The sequence below is a fragment of the Pseudorca crassidens genome, chromosome 13, assembly GCF_039906515.1.
Source record: "Pseudorca crassidens isolate mPseCra1 chromosome 13, mPseCra1.hap1, whole genome shotgun sequence".
Classification (NCBI taxonomy): Eukaryota; Metazoa; Chordata; class Mammalia; order Artiodactyla; family Delphinidae; genus Pseudorca; species Pseudorca crassidens.
In genome coordinates, this window is record NC_090308.1 from 9,510,016 (window position 1) to 9,518,213 (window position 8,198).

The window sequence follows — 8,198 nt, forward strand, 5'->3', positions numbered from 1 at the left end:
AGTTACTCATGAATTTAATGTAACTGGAGTTTTTCTCACAGATGAGTCACACGGCAGAAACAGAAGAGCTGACCAAAACCAGACAGGATGCTTACTTTTCAGACTTCATCTTGATTTTTTTCTTCTGTTTATGGGTCATTTATCCCATAGTCTTGACAAAAGAGAATAACAAAAACAGATACAGATAGGGTTTTTTTTTTTTATGGCAGTCGTACCCTAAGGCTTAGAAAGAGGTTTAATGCAGAAAAGCATTCTTTGTTTGTTTTTGTTTTTGTTTTTTTTGCGGTACGCGGGCCTCTCACCGCTGTGGCCTCTCCCGTTGCGGAGCACAGGCTCCGGACGCGCAGGCTCAGCGGCCATGGCTCACTGGCCCAGCCGCTCCGCGGCATGTGGGATCTTCCCGGACCGGGGCACGAACCCGCGTCCCCTGCATCGGCATGCGGACTGTCAACCACTGCGCCACCAGGGAAGCCCCAGAAAAGCATTCTTGATACAGACATTGGGCATGAGAAAAGCATAATGTGGAGAGAACATTTATTCACTGTCACAGTTCCTTCAGTCTTGGCAAGGGTGGTTTCAATGGAAGCCTCTATCCAGCTGGGATATGAGCACCTATTTCCTTTGGCTTAGAATGTACAGTGGAGGCCCATTGAAGGTAGCAGGCTAGACCAGGCATATCAAATTCACGGTATATGCCTTGTTCCTATGCTTTGCTCATGGCAGACATTGCAAATGGCACACAGCACTCTTTCTGGTGCAGCCTCAGAATCCTTCTCAACCCAATCCTTTGGCTAGTCACCAACAGTCCTTCAGTGTAGACATCAGGGATGAATTTCAGTCACTACCCTGAAGGCCAGACCATCATGTGAGCCTGGATTGATGAGATGTTATCAGCTACCTTGGGGTACAGAATGACCTATCCTCTTCTAATACACAAACCATCAGCTGCTCTCACATAGCAGTTGACCCAGAAAACCATTTTAGAGAGGAGTTGATGAAATTGTTTTCTGAAGTCATGCATTCCCAATTAGTTAGGCCACTACAATTCCAAAGATAATACAGGCCAATCAAAGCAAAGCTCATTCAGGTAGGAAGCAGGCATCTGCTATCATTTGGGATGACGGTGTTGAGGGCTCCCAGGGCTGGGCACTCTGTCCTCTGGCACCGTTTTTAGATTGAGGCTGACCTGGTGGAGCCCTTGGCAGGCAGAACTTCTCTCCCAGGGCTGAGCTTCCACAAGCAATCAGAGGTGAATGGAAGTGTGCATGGGGGGACTACAGGATGAGAGACAGGGAGAGGTGAGCAGGTCCAGGCACAGCTGATTCCTCGCCCCTCCTGGCGCAGCAGGTATTGTGCACAGCACAGCAGCTATGGGTGATGATAACGGGCTTAGTCCCAAGAGTCTGCCAGACCAGTCCCTGACCCTGACATTGCATTCCCTGCCATGAGTGCAAATAACCCGGACCCAACGGCACTTCTCCTAGGTACAGACCACCCTGCACGGGAGGTCTCTTCTGGTCATCACAAGTTCCTGCTCAGTGACAGGCAACTCCCTTCAGCTTTGAGGCGGCTTCCATGATTGGGCAGCAGACACTGTCAGTCACCTGCCCAACAACCATGCTCCCTCCCTCCTTCCTAACAGAATCCAGTCTCAGAAGAGGATTCTGATAAACCTAATCAATCATGGTAACCCCATGCTGCTTGTCGGTGATTGGTCCATCAATCCAGGCTAGCCAATCAGGGTGCACCATCCAGTGAGATGCTCCTCTAGGGAAGGGATGTTTTGGGGTGAGCTATTTTGAGCAAGGTTTCCCCACTATGCCTCATACTTGCTTTGTCTTTCTTTCCCCCTCCACCAGTGAACAAGAAATGGGCACTAGACAACCTCTTTCTGGTTATCATGGCGTGGGCAGTGTCCGCCATAACCTAGTCTCAAGGTCTCAGAGGTTCCTTTAGTCTTTTATTTTTTTTAAGTTTTGTTTTTATTTATTTATTATTTTTGGCTGCATTGGGTCTTTGTTGCTGTGCGCGGGCTTTCTCTAGTTGCGGCGAGCAGGGGCTACTCTTCGTTGCGGTGTGCGGGCTTCTCATTGTGGTGGCTTCTCTTGTCGTGGAGCACAGGCTCTAGGCGTGCGGGCTTCAGTATTTGTGGCACGTGGGCTCAGTATTTGTGGCACGTGGCTCAGTAATTGTGGCTCACGGGCTCTAGAGCGCAGGCTCAGTAGTTGTGGTGCACGGGCTTCGTTGCTCCATGGCATGTGGGATCTTCCCGGACCAGGGCTTGAACCCGTGTCCCCTGCATTGGCAGGCGGATTCTTAACCCCACTGCACCACCAGGGAAGCACCTCCTTTAGTCTTTTAAATCTGCAGGAGTTAAGGAAACGTTGGGGAGCCCAGCAGAGTTCAGGAAGGAATGAGTAAGAGAAACACCTCCTTCTTCCCCTGGTTACCTCATGTACAAGTGATTATTCTCCAGTGAGGAACCAACAAAGAGCGTTTGAAATGCAAGAAATGGATGAAGCTGGAGAAGCAGGACCTATATGTTGTCTTAGTTTCAATTACATAACAAACTGTCCCAAAACTTAGTGGCATAAAATAACTATGGTTCATTGTATTTCATAATTCTGTGGGTTGGTCGGGCTCATAAGGCAGGTTCTTCTGCTCCATGTGGTGCTGACTGCCTATAGCTGGGGCCTCAGGTGGAACTGAAACACCTAAATGGCCTCAGTCATGTGTCTGGTACCTTGGCGGGGGGCTGGATTGCTGGGGCTTACTGTGCCTCTCTCTCCATCAGGAAGTCAGTCTCCCGCACGGTGGCTCAGGGCTCCAAGAGAACAAAAGCAGAGCTGCCAGCCCTCCAAAGTTCAAGGTCTGGAATGGGGCAGTGTCCATTTGGGTGCCTTATGTTGGTTAAAGCAAGTCACAGGGTCAGCGCAGACTCAAGGGGAGGTGTGGAAGACCGTGCCTCTTCTTGGGGGAGCTGCTCATGTCAACAGAGGGGAGGGAATGTTCATAGACAATCCCACACACATGTCATCCTGAGGAGTTTGGAATTTGCCCTGTAGATGCCGGGGAGCCAGTGAAGGGCTTTAGAAGGGGAGGAACGTGGTCAGATTTGTGTTCTATGAAATCCATTCTGGCTGTAGTTTGAAGACTAGATTGGAGAGAATAAGATTGTGATGAGAAAGGGCCATGAGGAGGTTGCCATCTATGATTTAGGCAGGAGGTGATGCTGTGGGTTGAATTGTGTCCCTCTAAGATATACTGAAGTCCTAACCTCTGGTTCCTGTAAACGTGACCTTATTTGGAAATAGGGTCTTTGCAGATAATTAGAATCAGGGCTTTAGGATGGGCCCTAATCCAACCTGACTGGTGTCCTTATAAGAAGAGGAAGATGCCATGTGAGGATACAAGCACACAGGGGAGCACCGAGGGACAACAGAGGCAGAGCCGGGAGTGATACAGCTGCAAGCTAAGGAAGGCCAAGGACTGGCGGCCCCACCAGAAGCTGGGAGAGCCACGGGGGGATTCCACCCAGTGTCTCGGAGGGACACGGCCCTGCTGGCACCTTGATTTCGGACTTCTAGTCTCCAGAACTGTGAGCAGAAATCTCTGTTGTCTTAAGCCTCTAGGTCTGTGGTACTCAGTCACAGCAGCCCTAGGAAACAGATACAGGTGATGAAGGGCTGATTCGGCAGTGGGGGGGGGGGGGGGGATGGAGACGGAAGGACGGACAGCAGAGTTATTTCCGAGGCTGAGAGAACTCAGCGGCTGGCCGAGTGTGAGGGTCAGGGAGGTAGGTGATGCCAGGTTTGGGGCTTGGTTGCTCTGCAGGCTCCTGTTCTTTATTCAGCCCCAGCGTCAGTCTTGGCTAGTCCAAGTTAGACTGGTTAAGCTGCGGCATCCCTGAAGTTTTCTACTCACTAGTATCGCAGCTGTACATAAGGGAGTGCAGGGGACCGTTGCTGTTTTGTCTGCCCCACAGGCAGTGCACCTTGACTTTGCTTTGCTGAACCACTCTGAGAGATGGAAAGAGAGAGAAAGGTTGAGAAATCAAGTCTTTATGATGTCAACTGGGCCCTCAGCTCAAGCTGGTCTGACACTAGATTATCCCTGTGAAGCAGTAAATCCTTTGATTTTGCTTAAGCAACTCTGCCTTGGGTTTCTGTCAGTTGCAACCAATGAACCTTAACTTACGTCCTGGCTAATGTGCTCACCTTGCTCATAATTGGAGGGAGGAACTGCACATTCCGGGGACCGTGGGGCTCCAAACTGCTCTTTCGGGTTCTTTTCCATCTCTCTAGTTATCTTCTGCAGATCCTTGGGGAGGGAGGGGTTCACCCAGAGGAATTTGCTAGAATCACAGTTCACCTTGTAAAGGCCTTGTTTCTTCATCACGATTTTCCTGTTACTCTACACAACCATTTTATCTTGTTTTGAAGTCAGAGACACTGGATTAGAAATTGAGGCCCACAGAATGAACGTCCGTCCACACATGTGGGTGGTGAACGCACGCAGGGCGGGACCCCCGGTGCTTGAGCCCCACGCGCTCTAAGGGTGGTCTTTTCACGCTGTTGTGGCCTCTGAGAAGCAGGGACTTTCAGGACACGACGCGGGAAGCACAGCACTGGAGGACGTCTTACTCCCTTGCTAGGGATTTAGGAAAATCGAGTCATTTGTAGAAGAGAGTGTATTTCTGTACTACGAAGTTTCTAGAAAAACTGTTCTAAGGAGGCCTAAGTTGCAAAGGGGCAGGAAGGCCCTCACTTCCTCGCGGTCTTTGGAGATCATCACACACAGAGGCGGGAAGTCTCGGCTCAGTTCCTTCTTCCTCTTGGAGCAATAGAGTCGTCACATTTTCCAAACACATTTCCTCTTAAGATGCCCTGAAGTCCTGCTACATCAGGCAGCTGGATGTGCACAAGGCTAAATAGAGCTTTTACTCGGCAAAGGAAACCAAGCGCCGGAGAGTGAGCCTAAAATAGCCTCAACGCAGGAAACCCTGAGCCGATTTTCCTGACTGCTCGCTTATGCGGTGAACGTGTGCAGCTCCCCAGAGAGACACCCCATCCACCAGCCCATCTTCAGACAGGAACTAGGTACTAGCCGGGGGGTGGGGAGATGGGGCTAGTCCATGGGAAACAGAGCCTCTTGGTGCTACTACGGGCCTGACGCAGGACCGAGGCCATCTGATGGGACATTCGTACCTGCCGTGACTTTGCGTGGAGAGGCCCTCGGGAGTGCCCTTTGCCGGCTTCGTGATTTATCCACTCTGTATATATTTGCTTTGATCACTGATAGCCTATCATTAATTTCTTGAAGATGTGGCCAGTGTTTGTCTTTTTGTCGGTTTTTGGGTTTTGGTTTTTAATTGCTAGACTTTAGTTTTTAGAGCAGTTTTCAATTCATAGCACAATGAGCAGGAAGTACAGAGGTTTTCCGTATCCCTCTGCCCCGACCTCCCCAGCCTCCTCCACTATCAACTTCCGGCCCCAAGTGGTACATTTGTTACAACAGATGAACCTGCGCAGACACGTTAGTAACATCCAAAGTCCATAGTTACCTTAGGGTTCACTCTTTATGTTGTATATCCTGTGGGTTTGGACAAATGTATAATGTCATGTGTCCATCATTATAATATCGTACAGAGTATTTTCACTGCCCTAAGATTCCTCTGTGTTCTATTTTTCCCTCCCTCCCCTCAACCCTTGGGAATCACTGGCTCTTTTACTTTGTCTATAGTTTTGCCTTTTCCAGAATGTCATATAACTGAAACCATACAGTATGTAGCCCTTTCCGATTGTCTTCTTTCACTTAGTACTGTGCATTTAAGTTTCCTCTTTGTCTTTTCACGGCTTGAAAGCGCATTTCTTTTCAGGGCCAAATAATATTCTGGCAATTGTGAGTAAAAATGCTATAAACATATGAGTACAGGTTTTTCCATGGACATAAGTTTAAAATTCATTTGGGTAAATACCAAGGAGCGTAACTGATGAATCCTATGGTAAGGGTATGTTTAGTTTTGTAAGAAATCACCGAACTCTTTTCCAGAGTGGCTGTACAATTTTGCCTTCCCACCAGCAATGCTAAGCGTTCCCGTCATTCCACATCCTTTCCAGCCTTTGCTGCTGTCAGTGTGTTGGATACTGGCTGTCCTAATAGGTATGAAGAGGAGGCCAGCGTTTCCTCTTAATTACATTTTGGGCAATGTTTCAGGTTCTGACTTTGGATGCTGCAGTGGGATCATCTTGAATAAAAGTGTAAGAGAACTAACTCAGACGTCCATCATTCACTGACTACTCAAATACGGTTTTGAGTGACCTGGCACTGGGGATGCTCAGATAAAGGATGCTTTCTGTGTCCTCAAGCAGCTCACAGCCCAGTGGGGGAGAAGGACCAGAATGGAGTGACAATTAGCACCTAAGGGGTATGTGGCAGGGGAGTGCTGTGCTAGCCTCAAAAAGGGGCTATAATCCGAGAAGAGGGGAGGGGACAGGGCGGGCCTGGCAGGAGGCAGCCCAGAGCCCTGAGGGAGGTTAGCGGCTAGAGGCTGGAGGTTGCTATTTCAGGCCTGTTGGAGTTTCCGGTTCGAGGATGCAGAAGCAAGGGTTCAAACAGGGAAAGGACGTGGCTGGGTTTGTTATTCCGGAGCAAGCAGGCAGGGAACTGTAGGTGTGGAGGGTGGGATCTGCAGATCACGGGCCCAGCGTTCCTTATCCAAATGCTTACGAAGCACTAGTCCCTGCCCTGCGAGGGCCTCTGCTCTAGCAGCAGATTATCCAAACTCTGGCTTCAGGGACAATTTAAACCTCTTCTCTTCACTCTCAGAGCTTGGCCAAGAGCTGCTGACAAGCTATTTCTAAGAGGCTGGGTTCGGGTTATTGATTCCACTCTCCCTGACTCACGCTCTGGTGGAGGGTCAATGAGTCGTGAAATGGCCATAAACAGCCGTCACGAGGGACCCACGCGAGGACGATGGCGGGGAGCTTCATCCTGCTTTAGGGTGGGAGATGGCCCCCACTGCCTGCTTGTTTTTGTTTTTTAAACTCGAACTAGCAGCATTTACATACCATTAAGCCCAGCAATTATGATGACTGTGCTAAAGATCCACAAAGGAGAGAAATGTAGAATCTCCCCCCAGACGCAGGATGTTGTATTTCTCAAACTCTCCTGCAGTCAGTCGGGAAATTATACATCGACGGGCCTTCTGAGGCCAGAGCCAAGGGCAGCGGGACAAACACAGTGAGCGCAGCCTCCGAAGGATGGGCTCTGGGGTCTGTGCTCCTGTGGCTGTGATGTGGCGTTTCCTCCACGTGAAGGCCTTTCAGCCGTTTAAAAACACTGAGCGCCTACTACATGTCCGGCATTGCTGCGGGCACTGGGAATACAGCAGTGGGCAAGACACAGGCCCTGTTTTTATGGAAGTTATGTTCTATCGGGGGAAACAGGATATAAACCACTTCAATATCATATATAACATAACGTCAGGAAGCAAAAACTGCTATGAAAAATTTAAATAGCAAGGCAAGGGGCTGGTGATTGATGGGGTGGGTGTTTTAGAGACAGTGATTTGAGTTGAGGGAGTGGGGTCCCAAGCCCAGGGACCAAGGAGGAGAGGCTGTGTCACCAGAACAAGGCCAGGAGGCAGGGGGTTTGGGCAGGGAGCCTATTCGTCCCTGGGTTGCCCTGCAGCCAGTGAGGCAGCACCTCCACGTGGGGGGGAACCAAGTCCCTCTCTGTGGCAGGTACGGATGCCATAGTCACAAACCGGGGTGTAAGACAGCGAATTTCCAACTTCGAGCCCACAGCGATCCCACTGAAAGTACCTGGAGCTCCTCTAGAATCTGTGCGGCGTTAGTCGCGGGGACCTTGGGAACAAGCCTCTGGTCCTGGATCATGTCTCTGCAGAGATGTGACCCCCCCAACCCACGAGGTGTCTTTGGCGTCTCCAGCAGCAGCAGTGAGGCTGTGGCCCCTGCCTCTGGCTGTATCGGCTCGCGGTCGCCCCATCTGACCACGGGGAGGGCCACTGCCACCCTAGTGTCACGATCACACCATAAACATTACAGATCCATGTGTTTGCTCAGAAGAATCTGTGGCATATGGCACTAAAACGCTGTCTTCTTGCAAAACCCAGGTTATCAGGAATTTCCCCAACAGATGGAAGAAATGGGTCTTGAAGGCACGTTTCCTGATCT